This window comes from Fundulus heteroclitus, unplaced genomic scaffold (assembly GCF_011125445.2).
Source record: "Fundulus heteroclitus isolate FHET01 unplaced genomic scaffold, MU-UCD_Fhet_4.1 scaffold_621, whole genome shotgun sequence".
NCBI classification, from domain to species: domain Eukaryota; kingdom Metazoa; phylum Chordata; class Actinopteri; order Cyprinodontiformes; family Fundulidae; genus Fundulus; species Fundulus heteroclitus.
Window position 1 is genome coordinate 30,350 of NW_023397057.1, and position 17,342 is coordinate 47,691.

The 17,342-nt window shown below is 42.3% G+C and overlaps 2 non-coding genes across 2 annotated transcripts; both read left to right on the forward strand.

Annotated features, from left to right (window-relative positions):
* Positions 1–5,099: 5,099 nt before the first annotated feature.
* On the forward strand, positions 5,100–5,290 carry LOC118561392. The gene has a single exon (XR_004930020.1). It is a non-coding gene; the product is annotated as a U2 spliceosomal RNA (small nuclear RNA).
* A 4,611-nt stretch (positions 5,291–9,901) lies between these two features.
* LOC118561381 lies at positions 9,902–10,066 on the forward strand. The gene has a single exon (XR_004930009.1). It is a non-coding gene; the product is annotated as a U1 spliceosomal RNA (small nuclear RNA).
* The last annotated feature ends 7,276 nt before the right edge of the window (positions 10,067–17,342 follow it).

Sequence of the window (17,342 nt, forward strand, 5' to 3'; positions counted from 1 at the left end):
TGGAAGTGAACAATGGGGAAAACGTGTTAAATGGTTGGTTGCACGGCCCGTGGAGGTGGAGATCAACGCTCTTTCTATCGCCTACCAGCCGTAATAGTGAATCAGTGTGAAAAAACAAAACAGCTGTCTGAACAACGCCGTCACCTATGGCTGACACGGATATCCAGGTCCGATTTGGACGGTGTTAAGCTGGAATACGCCAGAGTCTGCGGTGCTCACTTTGTCACAGGTAATTAACTGTTAAGTATTTAAAACATGTAAGAAGAATATATTGATAATAGGGCTTGGGCGTTATGACTTATTACTTTCCGCGGCTGCCATGTTGACTGCCTCCGCCGCCTCTACTGCCTATGACTGCTGCGTACTGTACTCCCTCTCTCAGCCGTGTTTTCATTTGATTAATTTCACCTTAACTTGATTTCAACCATGGTAAACCGTTGCTGTATTGTGGGCTGTAACAGCGCAACACATGATCGCCATGGGAAAAACATAGAAACGGGTTAAATTTTCACCGCTTTCCTGCCTGGAGGCGCAACCACGGAGAACAACTGTTAGAGATAACAAAGAGTCGTCGGCTCGCTTGGATCGCGGCTGTAAGTCGACCGAACATAACTTTCCACAGTATCCCGATGTCAATGAGAGTGTGTTCTAAACGTTTGAAACACATAGCAGCAAGTTAAAAGTACATTACATGCGCGAGTGGTTGTTAGCACTGGCGGTTAGCAGCTACTAAACTAGCATGGGCCAGAGCCCGTCTGAGCGCAGCTTACCTTTGAACGAGTTGCTGTGTTCCCACTGTTTGCTGGCTTTATGATCTGCAGCTCCTACCGGCGCCAATACGGTAAATACAACTTAATTTCGCACTGGTCATTGTTCTGCTTAAATAATTAAAGCCGCGAGCGGCGTCGATCGGCCTTGCAGCCAAGCGCCTTCGCGCACCTTTGCGTCGGATTGTTTACATTTTTACCATCTTATTAAAACTCACCCGTCCACGTATGATGGCGATTTCCTTGATGTACATAACCAGATGTGAACTGCTTGTGAGCCTCTAGACCCTTGTAAGCTCTCATTTCCTCAAGAGTGTGCAGAGGGTTTTCACTGAACACCAGGTAATGCACTATGTCGCCGTGCTCTACATTTGGCCAATCATCTGGATTACGGCTAAACAAGGCACCGTGGAGGGCATACGGGTCCATATGGTCGATCACGGAACATTTCCTCAGATATACGTCCTTATCTGGTCGCTCTAGCGTGCTGGCGTACTTATCCATTCGCGATACGATAATACGTGTAAGACAACTAGAGATAAGGAAGTGTGCCACCCAATATGGCGGACCGGAAGTTGGCCAGTGACGTCAGTGAAAACCCCCTATTCTCCTTAGGTGTGTGTGTGAAAGGTTGTTTGTCTCTGTGTTGCCCTGCAACAGACTGATGACCTGTCCAGGGTGTACCCCGCCTGGTGTACGCTGGAGATAGGCACCAGCAACCCCCATGAGGGATTAAGCAGGTCAGAAAATGGATGGATGAGCTTTAATGGCACTACAGAGACGTTTCACGTTGTCTGTGGAGGTTTGACTGATCTGAGCGTCTCTTTCTTTCTCTGAGCCACTGATGGATTTTGTTGTGGATGTTGTGTGTAATTTTATTGCAGTTCAATTCAAATTATGTTCTAATTTAATTTCCATAACCTTTGTTATGATGGTTTTGTTGCAACTGCAACTGCAATTTTTCTTTTTGAAGATAATAATAATAATAATAATAATTGAACTTTATTGATCTCACAATGGAGAAATTCACTTCTGCATTTAACCCATCCCCTTGGGGAGCAGTGGGCTGCCACTGTACGGCACCCGGGGAGCAGTCTGGGGATAAGAGTCTTGCTCAGGGACCCAGAGTGGCAGTCTGTGGGAGTTAAACTTGGAACCTGGATGGGAAACAGAAGGGGGTGCGCAGCTAAAAAAGTTTGTGAACCGCTGCCCTATACCTTTCTGCTCAACATGGAGCAGATTTTTCTTTTTGGGAGAAACAACCTGAAACTGATGCCAAAAGACCAAAACCAGCATTTTACTGAATTTCTTTGGGAGTCGAACCCGGGTCAGCCACGTCGAGGACTAAGGCCTCCATACATGGGCCGCGCTACCCACTGCGCCACCAGCGCGCCCCAGATGTGATTCTTATGAACACTACAAACCAAACTGAATATACCTGACTCGTGCTGCCATCAGAGGTCTGCACTGACAGAAGAACTGAAGAATATGGCTTGAAATCAGATCCTCTCTGAGTTTACATGTTGATCTCTGACAGTTTACAGATTCTTTTGGTGAGCTCAGCTGCTGGGCTTGAATACGACCGTTATTCAGACTTTAGCTGATGGTTTAAATCTGTGCTGCAGATTTAATTTCTCATTTCTGACCTAAAGTGCTTCAGCTGCATCTCTAAAGCCTGTGACAGATTTTTCTGAAGATGGGAAAACCTCACAGGAGAAAAAAAATTGTTTTCAGGAACTGAATGTGTGATCAGCTATTTGGATTTTCTTGATTTATTTTTGTTTGGTAGCATTTAGTTGTTATGCGATGGTCAACCACATTTCAGTATGTTTTTTATGTTATAAAATGGGAATTGTACAATGCAATTTGTTGTTTACATCCATGATTTTTTTTCTCCAGGTTTTAATCTGACTGTCTAAGATGATTTTCCTGCTGATGTAGTGGATAGTTTTCGCAGGTTAAGACCCTCTTTTTTCTATTTTAGAGGTAGAGATGCATGAAGCTTGTTTAAATCGGAGTAAACTCACCAAAACACGTGCGAATAGTGTGGAGTTTGGTACTTTGAACTTTAATGGTTTAATACGTTGTTGATGATTCTCAGGAGCAGCAGCATCTGATGCTTCAGATGATTTTACTTCAGTTTTTTTAAATCTTGAGTCTGTTTTTACTCCCTGTGCCTGAACTCAACATGTGTTTGTTAAATGGCTGTGATATCCTCTCCCTGTGTGCTCTGCTTGATGCGGATGGTAATACTGATGTTGACTGATTTTGGTATGAGGAGCAGTTGTAACTTATTTTTGCATTAAAGCCAAAACTTAATGTTCGGTGATTTTGTTTTCCTGTAATGAGTAAAAAAAATTTTGCTATTCTGTTTCCCCCCATTAAGCTTCAGGTTTGAATGAAAATGTATAGAAGTGTGAATTAATGAGCATTCATAATCTGCTCTCAATCACCTCTTGACTTCATAACGGTCAAACTGGAGGTTGGATAACTGGGGATTTGGGTAATAAAAACTGCAAGCAGCAGTGTCAAACTAAATATTAACATTAACATTAATAACAGCTGGTTAAAGAGAGACTACTCACTAACACAGCGACTTTATCAAGATTATATACCCACATACTCTCTTTACCCATACTTTCAAATATTAAATAAATTAACACATTATCTTCATCTCGAGATATAAACATGAGTACATCAAAAAAGGAGATGCAATAAAAAATATGAAGGATTTAAGCAATAGATTTTGAAATACTGAATGGTGTTTTAAGACTTAATGGCTTCACTATTTTCTTAAACAGATATTTGGTCTGCTCTGCCCTCTCTGGTATTTGATAAAGTGGGAGATATTTCTAAATTACCTTGTTGAGTTATCTGCCCTCTAATCTTGGCATTAAAGATGAACGATGAAAACCTTAAGCTGATGGATCACTTAGCTGCATACACTAACATTTGCAATTTTTTTAGTTATGTTTTTATTGTTCAATTTTTGTTGTTCTTTTCTTAAAGTATGTGGATCTTAAGAGAGGATTTAGGTTTAAAAAATATTAGTTTGTGTTCTACGACATTGTTTGGGCCTAAACAGCAAAAAATAAAGATATGTTAAAAAATGTGCTCGTTTTTTGCTGCATTCACAACACCATAAATTAGGGCTTGGCAAGAAATCAACCACAGTTTAGACAGTATCAATAAATTCAAATGCGTTATTGTTTAATATTGATTTGTCGAAATATATTTACCAAACAGCCAACACTTAAAATGTGACGTCATCAGAGCATGCGCAAGACGAAGGCACTGGCAGACGAACTTGGTAGCTCACGAACAATACGGGACAACGCCACAAATTTGTGAGTTTTTTTCTTTATCATACAATTGTGTGTTATATTATTTCAGGTTGACCTTATAAGTATCTGGAATAGAATAGAATAAATTGCTGGAATAAATAGTTAAAAAGTAATTTTATTTTACCGCTAACGCATGACTGGTTAACATTTTTAACAAACGCCATTTACAGACGTTTCTTAGTTTGACAGTTTGTTTCAAGTTCTTCTCTCGCATTTTCTGTATTTTAATTGTTTTTAACTAGTTTACTTGAAATGTGAGCAGAATACAAATGTAAACTTTTCTGACTCATGATGTCGGAAGGTCGGGGTAGTGGTCGCGGTGTGCTGTGCAGGCCTCGGTTACATTAATAACGACAACTTGTAAAGCATTTTTTAATATCTACTCTAAAGTCTTTATTTTGTAAACTGTTAAAACAAAATTAAAAAGTTAGGAATTGTGTCTCGAAAATTGACTCCCCAAATTTAACGTTTAGTTTGTGCAGAACAGCGCTGTTCTGTTTTATCAGTGTGTAGAACATGCAGTAAGTGCAGTAACACAGAGTCGCCACTAGAGACCGCTGCAGACTTTCTGTGCAGAATCAATACCGTCAAAGGTTTCATCAATTTCAGCCGTACAGCTTAATTCAAACCGATCAAACGCAAACATATTTATTTTTCCATGCATATATAATAGTTACGTTCACATTTAAACGATTATGTATGGATAGTACATTTTTAAACGTTGTTTTAGCCTTTAGGTGTCCTATTGGAGGAGAGCGTGACACGTGACCAGAAATAAACAACTCGGCTTGTTTTTTCATTGACGTTTGTAGTTTAATTTGGATCGTTTATCATTATTTAACACGGCAGAACAACAAGAGTAGCATTTAATCGCCATTTTATGTTTCCACAGTTTGTTTTATGGGTTTGTAAATGTTAAAGATTCACGAACCAGGAGCGAAACCGTAGTCTGTGAGAATGAGGTTGTCTCCTCCACCGTTTCTCTGGTATCGCTTCTCGGCCTTTTGGCTAAGATCAAGTGTAGTATCTGTTCTTATCAGTTTAATATCTGATACGTCCCCTACCCGGGGACCATATATTAAATTGATTTTTGGAACTGGGAGATGGAATAGGGGCTTGCTCCGTCCACTCCACGCATCGACCTGGTATTGCAGTACCTCCAGGAACGGTGCACCCCCCGAATCTGTTAAATGATAATCTAGTAGTGACTGCAGAAAATAAACTGTTTATCCGTGTATTATAATTAATACATTTTTGATTGGGTGCAGAGGTTTGTATAATATGTAATTGATAGTTCTACCTCAGGAATTTGAGCAGATGACTTCTAAAGGAAAACTTATCTTTTATTGATGGTTTGTTTTCCTTTTAATTTTAGTTTTTTTAATTAGTTGGTTCCTTTCTGCAGCACTTGAGACAAATATATGAAGGTGAGCTGTGGGTGCTGAGAGCTAGGGATCAGTGCTGCCATCCCTAGAGGTTGGCTTCGTTTAAAAAGACGTTAATTAATTTACTACATGCCATGATCAATGGGTGCTGAGCCATTGGATAAATCGGGGGAAATGCTGCCTGTTGTGCTGCATTCATGTAATTTTGGTAGTATTTTTTATATACCTTGAAGACAAATAATCCTTAAAAGATTTGAATCTCCTGGATAATTTAATCAGATATTTTTGAAGATCCTTGTTTAATTTATAATGGTTCTGATCCAAGTTTAGGTCAGTTTAGATTCAGATTATGAACCCCCAGCTCAAACTAAATATACTTGTGTTCTCCTGCTGGTATACGGAGCCCCTCTGGTGACATGGGCAAAAAAATTTTTTTTAAGATGTTAAGTCGTGGCCACGACTTACTAATGCGTGGCCACAACTTACTAAAGCGTGGCCACAAGATACATAAGTTGTGGCCACAAGTTATTACTTAGTGGTAATAAGCAAACCATACAGAGACAGAGAGAGAGACAGAGCGAGACACAGAGAGAGAGAGAAGAGAGGAGACACAGAGACAGAGAGACAGAGAGAGAGAGAGACAGAGACAGAGAGACAGATGAGAGACAGAGAGAGAGACAGAGAGAGAGACAGAGACACATAGAGAGAGACAGAGACACAGAGAGAGACAGAGACACAGAGAGAGACAGAGACAAGAGAGAGTACAGAGACACAGAGAGAGAGACAGAGACACAAGAGAGAGACAGAGTAGAGAGAGATACACAGAGACATATATAGAGAAATAGTATATATATATAGACATAGATACACATATTACAGACAGATACATACATACATACATACATACATACATACATACATACATATATATATATATATATATAATATATATACTATATATATATATATATATATATTATATATATATATATATATATATATACAGATTTCACTTGGCTCTTATTTTGAAATTCCACATCACATTTGGATGAAAGTTGTTGGGCGACATCAGGAGGTTTTCTATTGTCATGCTGATGTTATAGTATTCGCCCAAAACGTCCAATTCTGTAGCAACATTTACAACAAAACAGGTCAAATAGAGTCAATGTAGAGATTTTTAAATGTCTCTATTTTTAAATCACAAATCATGTATATGGACTTTGATGAATAACTTCTGGAGATCATCTGTTCTCTGTAAGTTAAAGTTGTCAGCTGTAAAAAAAAAAATCAGTTAAGTATTTTTTTAAGCTAAAGAGTGTCACATAAAATGTCACAAAGCATAGAAATATATTTCATATAACTGATGTAAATATGTGTAAAAACAAGTGGTCGATACACTGCAATCATGCTGCTTTTATTTTGAAAAGCAGCTCAGCCGTCTCTGGCGTAATCCTTAGCGTGACCAACAAAAACAACTGAGGGCTCACCAATGCCTGTTTATTAGAAGGATTCCTATAAACAGAATGTCATAGAACCGAGTCTTTTGACCCACATGCAGAACACACTGAGGAGGCAGAGATCCGAGTTTTTAAGAGTTTTATTAAATATAAAGCTCAAGACCTGTTGTGAGTCCTCCGGACATCTGGTAACAGCGGGAGGTGGTAATCGCGGTATTATAATTGATTCACCGGGGGAGTGATCGGCTGCTGCGGGGGCACCAAAGACTGAAAAGCTGCTGGTGCCTGGACCAGGGGCGGAGGCTGCCAAGCGGATCGTCGGTTCTAGGTGGATTCTGGTGATCATAGAGGGTGCGGTAGGTGACAGATGGCAGCGTCCGAGGGGGCGGGGCAGGGTCCGGTCACTCGTGCAGCGGGGGCGGCGGCAGGGAGGCTGTCAGCTGATCGGCGCTCTGTAGACGCCGAGACTTGCGAGGATGATCGGGACTTTCTGAGGTTTTCTTCCTAAGCAGCTGAGCGGGCCGAGAGCTGGCCGGCTCAGCCGAGGAAAAGGGTTCTCATGAGCGGGATCCGAGGCAGGTTCCACCTGGGAAACAGGGAGACAGAAATTAGGTGCTTTCCAAGGCGTAGAAAGACGCTGGGCTACTGAGTCCTACCACTTAAGGCTGACACTTTGGCTATGAGGTGCTGACAGCAGCCTGTTTAAGAACCGTCCCTGCTGATGACTGAACGCAGATCACCTGCGAGAGGCGCCTCCCTGCTTGTCAGCCTCCACCTGCGGAGAAGGGAGAGGGGAAAAAAGGCATGCGCCCAGCCCATGTACGCCTGCAGCACCCTGACACAGAATAAGAGGCTTTTTAGACTTTATCTGGTTAGCAGAACTGTTTTCTGATCCAGCGTGCAGCCATGACTGGTTCTGAATGAAGGATTTATCTGGCAGCCGCCCTACTTCCCTCTTGTGTGTTCGGTAGCGGACGGTACCGGCTTACTGTCTCCACTGGTTAAGACCAAAATTACTTATAACTGATCGCTCTTCCTGCTGCTCTGTTAACATGAACTGCAGCAGGAATAATTATTGATGGCCACAAGCTGTGTTAAACAGCTCTGCAGAAAGTGGAGTTTAGAGCTCTGTTAGGCGTGAGCAGGTGAAGTCAGTGAAATGCGTGTTACACGGTCAATGCCTGTAAGATGAGAGGTTTGCTTATTATTACTCTGTGTAATAAGCAAAGTATGTCAATATAGTTCATTCCAAGGTTGAAATAAAATTAAATCAAGTCTATGTCTATATTCCTTGAATGTATGCTACACCACCATAAAGGAGCTCCCTCACAAATAACTCGTGGCCACAACTTACTAATGCGTGGCCACGACTTACTAAGGCGTGGCCACGCATTAGTAAGTTGTGGCCACAACTTATGTATCTTGTGGCCACGCTTTAGTAAGTCGTGGCCACAACTTATGTATCTTGTGGCCACGCTTTAGTAAGTCGTGGCCACGCATTAGTAAGTCGTGGCCACAACTTATGTATCTTGTGGCCACGCTTTAGTAAGTCGTGGCCACAACTTATGTATCTCGTGGCCACGCTTTAGTAAGTTGTGGCCACGACTTAACATCTTCAAAAAAAAATTATGCCCATGTCACCAGAGGGGCTCCGTACTGGTAAATAATGTTTATTGAAGTTTTATTACCACATTTACTTGAGGCAGACTAGCGGTACATTATGTGGGATATCTGTGTGGAAGGAGAAACTAAATTAAAAATGCTAAATTACTATTAGTGACACTAATATCACTGTTGTTCTAGGTTTGTTCCTGTGTTTTGTAGAATGTGAATGCAACTTCTTTGTTGCGTTGATACATAAAATTTGTCAGAACATTAAAGAAAAATATGTTTTATTTTCTTTCTTTAGGTGAGTTTTTTTACATTTATGTAAAATATAAAATGTGGACTTTAAATCGTCAGATACGAGGTACCTTGGATTCAAACGGACAAAGACTGGAGCAGTAACAAGTGAAGATTGTGAGACGTCTTCTGCTCGGTGACATCAGGGAACGGGGATCTGGGTCTAACGATCCTCTGGCTTCTAGGCAACAATGCTGGTCTGAGAAGAACCCAATTACTGGTAGCTAGACAGTAAAATGCACATTTAAGGAGTTATTCTTTGTTCACAACAAGCATCTTCATCTTTCCAATGACCAATGAGGGCCTGAGAGCCCTTAAGCATGAAGCTAACTAAGGTTATTTGCTTCTTTCTTTAACTGGCAGAATATGAATTCCAACAATTTACAGAAGTAATAGTAATAAACTCAACAAGTTATTTTCCGTTCATCATAATTTGAGTAGAGAAATGTTCTGGCTGCTTCTGCAGCTTTAAAGAACTGCATAATCTGGGTTTATGCAGTCTGAAGCTGGATTTTCTTCCTTTAATTTGCCACATGGTGTCTTCCTCTCGGATAAATGCTATTCCGCAGCCACACCAGCAGGTGGCAGCACCAGACCTGTTTCTCTGAACTAAGCAACAGGAAGCGGTTGTGCTACCAGAAAAACAAGTAAATTAACGTTTCTATTTTATCTGATGTGTTTAAAATGCTTGTAAATAAGAAATTGATTAATGTTCTGCATATTAACTTTATGTTGAGTTCTTGTTGTTGTTGTTGGCGGTTAAAAATAGAAGAAACGTGTTTAGAAGGCTAACAGCTTTAGCTTTGGTTATGCAGCATTGAATTGTGGGTAACCAGACAACGTTTATAAAACGTTAGATCTATCCTAAGTGATTAAATTAGATTAAAATGTGTGCTACAAAGTATCACACAGATAGTCAGAGATGGTTTAAGAGGTGTAGAATAGCAGCTTCCAGGCTGTGGCTTTGTCAGCTGACAGAGTGACGGCACCATGACCCATGAAGGTGTGTGTGTGAAAGACATGGCAGAGTGTGAGGTGAACAACTCATACTTACCTGGCAGGGGAGATACCATGATCAAGAAGGTGGTTCACCCATGGTGAGGCTCAGCCATTGCACTCTGGGCTGTGCTGACCTATGCGAATTCCCCAAATGTGGGAATCTCGACTGCATAATTTCTGGTAGTGGGGGACTGCGTTCGCGCTCTCCCCTGACTTATTGTTAAAAAAAAATTGAGTCAAATACAGGAAGCAGATTTAGGTGCTAGTATAAACATCCAGTAGTAATTAAGGTAATATACACGAAGTTTTCTAACAGTATAACTTTGGCCGTTTTGCATTTAACTTTTGTCAAGTCTGTCCTTGGCAAGAACACAGGAAGTATGGACTTTAGGAAAACGGGAGCGCGCACACCGTATGTACTCGTGACGTCACCACATGCTCAGCTCGTCTGGATTCCACCTCCTGCCATTAGTAGTCTAGATGATAATAAATTACTTATGTTGATCATAAAATGAAACAATTGTATGAATAATGTATTCATAGTATAATGTGAGAGGTAATATTTTGTGTTAAATAAATTGTAATTTAAGTTCTTTAGCTTTTTTTAACATAAATTTATACACAACACCATATTTTATTGAAAACATTTTTAAAACAATATTTTTAATACGTAAAAAAAAAGCCTAAAAAAAAAATCTTAAAAAGTTAAGGCACGGTGCATTCTGGGAAAGTGGTCACATTTCATATTTGTATGTGTCATGTTCGCCTTAATGTGTTTGGCCCACATGCAGAAAACACTCGGGGAAAACAGTTCAGATCACAAAAGGTTTATTTAAGTCTAGAGTGACGGGAGCTCTGCCTCTGCAGATCGGGGCACAACGGGGAACCAAAGCCAGGAGACCGGATTAGTCTGGAGAAATGAGAGACACGATTAATAGAGGGAGATGCTAAGTGTATTCTACGGAGATTCGTAAGCTTACCACAAAGCGCGGAAACCGAACAGGGGAGGAAGCGGTGTGGACTCAGCCCTTGCCTACGGGTGGAGTTGACCGGTGTCCGGGAGACCAGTGAGCGGAGGCAGAGGAGAATCTGAGGATGCAGAGCAGCGGGAGGAACCAGGTGAACGTCAGAGAAAGCCTTGGATCCAGGTTGAGGGGAACCAACTCGGAAGAAACCAGAGGGACACTTGAGACTTCCACCCCGAAGGGAGACACAGGAGCACGAGAGGTAACCAGAGAGACACAGAGGAGGGTTTTAGTTAGTTTTCTAAGCTTGTAAGGCGAGAAGTCGTGGCCGATCACGTATACCACAACGGTAACACTCAGTCATCCTCCCTCTGTCCGAGCACAGTTGTTATAGTGCGGCCCATTGATGCTGAACTGTCTGCAGGTGCGCGCGCTCCGCCCACCAGTCGACCACGAACACCTGTGGAGAGAGCAGAGGCAGCAGAACCGGCAGCAAGCTGCACGGCCCTGCTGGCTGAGTCCTGACAGTATGGCTTTGTAAATATTGCTTAGAGTTAAATTATTCTGTTCAGAGTGAGTTTTTTTCCCCCAATCCACCTCTTATGATATTATAGGGCTGGATGATAATTCAATAACAATATATATTGATCGATAGACGTGTGGCGCGATAGGAAAAAAAAAAAAAAAAAAAAGGGTTGATAAAAGTTTGATAGAGACAGTTTTCCTTCCTTCCTTTCAGCCCATCATATTAGTTGATGCTACAGTCACTACTTCCTCTTGACCAATCAAAATCGCAGACCCAGGCACGCCGTCACAAAGCCCCGCCATCTCAAACCACAACACACAGCACGTGAATATGTCGCAGCAAGGAGCATCGGAGGAAACGGTCCCAAAACGGGGTTTTACTAGTTCGCCAGTCTGACAGAAATAAACCAGTGATTTGTAAAATTTGCAAGGAACCGGTAAAAACAAAGTCTGGTAATGTAACACTTGTTTCATCACTCAAGCCGCTCACACCCGCAGCAGCGTGACTCCGCGTCGGAGGAGGAATCTTCTGGAACAAAGCAGGTATAGCAGCTAAACTGGGCTCCCTTCTTTGTGATAAAATGACAAAGCGTCCAAGCGGCATAAGGACATCACGCATGCTTCCTAGTGATGGATATGCTGCTGTCTGCAGTTGAAAAACCTGTTTCAAACAATAGGGTGTTTTCAGCTGACGTCACGCTCACGTGACTACTCAGCGCGTCCGCCATATTGGGTGGCAGTCGTTTCGCACCGTTGACCTGCATTGTATGACGCCTTAGGCAGTATTGGAAGTGAACAATGGGGAAAACGTGTTTAATGGTTGGTTGCACGGCCCGTGGAGGTGGAGATCAACGCTCTATCGCCTACCAGCCGTAATAGTGAATCAGTGTGAAAAAAAAAAACAGCTGTCTGAACAACGCCGTCACCTATGGCTGACACGGATATCCAGGTCCGATTTGGACGGTGTTAAGCTGGAATACGCCAGAGTCTGCGGTGCTCACTTTGTCACAGGTAATTAACTGTTAAGTATTTAAAACATGTAAGAAGAATATATTAATAATAGGGCTTGGGCGTCATGACTTATTACTTTCCGCGGCTGTCATGTTGACTGCCTCCGCCGCCTCTACTGCCTATTACTACCGCATACTGTACTCCCTCTCTCAGCCGTGTTTTAATTTGATTAATTTCACCTTAACTTGATTTCAACCATGGTAAACCGTTGCTGTATTGTGGGCTGTAACAGCGCAACACATGATCGCCATGGGAAAAACATAGAAACAGATTAATTTTCCACCGCTTTCCTGCCTGGAGGCGCAACCACGGAGAACAACTGTTAGCGATAACAAAGAGTCGTCGGCTCGCTTGGATCGCGGCTGTAAGTCGACCGATCATAACTTTCCACAGTATCCCGATGTCAATGAGAGTGTGTTCTAAACGTTTGAAACACATAGCAGCTAGTTAAAAGTACATTACATGCGTGAGTGGTTGTTAGCGCTAACGGTTAGCATGTGCTAACCCGGCTGAGCACAGCTTACCTTTGAACGAGTTGCTGTGTTCCCACTGTTTGCTGGCTTTATGATCTGCAGCTCCTACCGGCGCCAATACGGTAAATACAACTTAATTTTGCACTGGTCATTGTTCTGCTTAAATAATTAAAGCCGCAAGCGGCGTCGATCGGCCCAGAGCCCGTCCGCCCTGCGGCGGGCGGTGCGCCTTCGCGCACCGCCCGCCGCCGGCCGCCAGCCACCGCAGAAGCATGCGACACATTTGCGTCGGATTGTTTACATTTTTACCATCTTAATAAAACTCACCCGTCCACGTATGATGGCGATTTCCTTGATGTACATAACCAGATGTGAACTGGTTGTGAGCCTCTAGATCCTTGTAAGCTCTCATTTCCTCAAGAGTGTGCAGAGGGTTTTCACCGAACACCAGGTAATGCATCTGGATTACGGCTAAACAAGGCACCGTGGAGGGCATACGGGTCCATATGGTCGATCACGGAACATTTCCTCAGATATACGTCCTCATCTGGTCGCTCTAGCGTGCTGGCGTACTTATCCATTCGCGATACGATAATACGTGTAAGACAACTAGAGATAAGGAAGTGTGCCACCCAATATGGCGGACCGGAAGTTGGCCAGTGACGTCAGTGAAAACACCCTATTACTTGCCACTCTTGATACGCAAGTTTTTCTCTAACAGCGCTCCCTCCTTCACTGGCAGGGGAGATACCATGATCAAGAAGGTGGTTCACCCACGATCAACGTACCTGGCTAGGGAAATACCTTGAGGGAAAAGGATGGCCTCTAATCAGGCTCTGGTTCCAGGGGAAATGCAGTAAGATTTGACTTGAAAAATTATTTGGAGATCGACAGACTACAATTCAGCAGAATCGTTTTGCAAAAGGAATTGGGTTGTGAACCAACCCAAATGGACTACATATTTTCCTTACCTGGGAAAAAGATTTTTAAGGTAATTTTTACAACCAGTACCCTTTTTGAGAAATGTCTGAGAATCTTTGGGAGATTGAAAGAGACCCATCCGCAGCTGACAAACATTGAAATGATTTCCCTAACTCAGACTGAACCCAAGGCAATCACGGTCCTCATGTATTCAGAACAAGTTCGCATGGAGCACATTAAGACTTGGTTGGAACTGAGATGTACTGTGACTCAAGGCTATGAATTGAAAGACGAAGATGGTGTCAAAAAACGGGTGGTAGACGTTTTTTTTGTCCAACTAAAGAAAGACCCAACAACCGGAGAGACCCGTCACCTACCACCTGTTATCCAGCTAGGGGCAATTAGGGGCCATGTTTTCTACCCTGGTCAGCCGAAGACTTGCCGCAGGTGTGGCTCCCAGCAGCACCTTGCAGCCGAATGTCAGAACACCCACTGCAAGAACTGTAAAGCTAGCGACCATTTGACCAAGGACTGCCCCCACCCGGTGAACTGCAATCTCTGTGGGGAAGGGGGCCACACTTTCAGAGCTTGTCCCAGGTCATATGCCAATAGAGCCCGGTCGGTTTCACTACAGCAAACAGGAGCGACATCCGACCTGGGAGACCAACTACTACAACAATCAATAGATTTAACAACGAGACCTGCAGAAGACCAGCAGCAAGAGGACACGGAGGAGCGAGAGGGAGCGACCTCATCAATGGAGCCCCCACCAGCGGAGAAGCCTGCGCCCAGAAGTGACCAGCAGAGTCCAATTAGGCTAGATTGGGCCCAACAACCAGAGGCTTCTACAGAGACAACAGTCCTCCCCGAAGACGTTTCCCTCAAGTCGTGACGAGGGGAGTGTATGGGGACATTTTAGACCTAATGATGAGAGACTTAATACTGCCCCAATCAGAAGTATCCCAAGATGTGAATGCTCAGGGATACAGGGCTTCCCCTTAAGAGGACGGAAGTTTTGAGGGACTCCAACAGCTGTTTGAGCCAAGAGATGACGAACAATCAAACCCTTGGAAGCGGCCACAAAACCCTTCAGCAGATTCCTCAGGAGGACCAGAAATAGAAAGCTGGCCATCTTCTTCACAGAACCTGACACCCTTTTTAGAAGATCAAGGATCGCTTCTCTGCCTTTTGGCTAAGACAGCGATCAACTCCACTGGGTGGTGATAGCGGTAGTCATTGTGACTTGGCTGTTACCCCTGTACTCGAGTTAAGGTTAATCTTTGTCCCTAGTTGAGATATTGATCGCAAAGTTGTGGAAAATCTCTCTTCCTTTTTAAAAGTTTTCGTATTTTTGGTTTACCGGGTTTTACTTAGTTATTGGGTTTTATTAACGGTTTTAGTTATTTATTGGGGGTGCCTTCACCATGGCGGCTAACCATGCCGGCATGCGAAGGCACCACAGCGTCCGCTTCCTATTTAATGATCAAGAGAAAGTAATGTCAAGGCTAGATTTTTCAAGAAAATTGATGCAGCAAACGTTAAAGTTTAAGCCGGATGACCTGAACTGTATCCTCTCCCTGCCTTTCAACAAGGGATATGACGTGAGTTTTTGTTCCGCCACACTTCTAAAAGACTTTTGGACTCGGTTTGAAAACGCGAAAACCCAGTTTTCAGCATTTGACGTTGAGAAACTGACTGACAACTCCCTGAAAACGGTGATTGTCAGGATGTTCAATGAGACTGTCAGTGCTGAAGACATCTGTGTATGGCTGGGTAGATACTGCACTGTGAAAGGCCAGGCTATGAAGGTGCGGGATGCCGACGGCATCTGGAACTGCGCCTGGCGGGTCCCCATTAAACAGTGGGAAGATCCCCAAGGCTTCCAGGGCCTGAAACATCTCCCATCCATGATAGTCCTGGGGGAAAACAGAGGCTACATTCATTACCAAGGACAACCGAAGCTATGTAGGAAGTGCGGCGAATATGGCCATCTGGCTGAGGCATGTGTAACCCAGGCGTAAAAACCTGGTTTAACTAATAGATTTACAGTAAATGATTTCTACATAAAAATTATAAATGTTATTTTTAATTTATTCACATTTTCATTTATTTATTTTTGTAGCTAATCTTCTGTTTCATTATTAGTTTTTCATGTTTATATTAAGAAAATAGATTGAAAATGTCGTGCAACATCACTCAGCTTAACCAAGCAGAATTCATGTACACATGCAGCAGCCAATGAGATGTCATGTTCAGCCACTGTGTCTGCGCGCTACTTATTTCCTTTTCCGTCTGAAGCCGAGCACAGAGACACCACACAAGAGTTCTTTGGAAAAAAACTTAATAAGTACGGGAGTTAAATAAAACACTCAGCTGTTGTCTATATTGGTGCAACGTAGGAGGAGTCCAGTGCCACTTTGAACTAGAAAAAACAAGTGGTGAAACGGTGGTAAGAGTTAAATTTTAGCATTATTGGCGATGCTAATTATTAGCTGCTAAATGCTAATTAGCTCATGCTAAATTGCAGGCAACCGACAAGCCTTTTGACCGCGCTGGGATTGAGCTGTGACATCACATTCTTGCAGTGTGTATGCTGCAAATCGGTGAGAGATTTTGGCTGCTGATATGTTGGTTGTTATTGTTTAATATGGCAAAGTAATTGGAATGGTCAATTTAAATGGTAAAGAAAGCAACTTATTGACCAAAATAAGTGCTATTGTTTTAGGTTATTATAGATTTGAATTATTTTATTTTGTTAAATGTGTACCAAATGTGACATTTATTTAAATGCTGACTAATCAGTTGATTTATTTTATTTTTGTATTATGGGAGTATATTAAGGAAATGTTTGTTGAGGTGAAATAACTAGATACTGTGCAATTGTGCCTAACCAGTGTTTGAACTGAAAGAGTTCTCAGTTGTAATAATTGGTCAATTTTTTGCATAGTAAAGCTAAAGAGAATTGAAGAAAGCTGAAACCTAAAAGTCATGACTTAAATTAGAGAATTAAGCCTGTTTTGTAAATGCAGGTCAGGTCTTTTGATGTATGGTCAAGATCCGTGGAGAAGAATTTGTTAGATGGCGAGCCAACCCAATTGAGCCGTGGAACTAGAGTCTACATACACCATTGCAAAGAGCAGATGGTACAGTCCTACCACAGCAGATAGTCCAAGTAATCTGCATGGACATTTGTAGAACTTGAACTCAGAAACAGGATTAAGGAGTGCACCCATAAAAGGAAACAAAGCCCTAAAGGGAGCAAAGACATTGGGGAATTTAAAGGTGCCTTTTGGTTTAATTTTATTTGTATGCCAATATCTGTTATTACCTGGTATGTCGACAAGTTTTCTACTAAAGTACAGTTCATATTTGCAACTCTTTCGTGTTTGTGTTTTTATTGTGGCTGTTTGAGTTAATTAAGTCGGGCTCTGTTCGGACCTAACTTAATAATATATTTGATAAATCAAAGGTGGGTTACACATGCGATAAGATTTTTTGTGGAAAATGTAGGGAGGTGGGACACACATTTGAAGAATGTACAAACGGGCGGAAATGCAATTTGTGTGGTGGACAGGACCACCTGTTTAGAGACT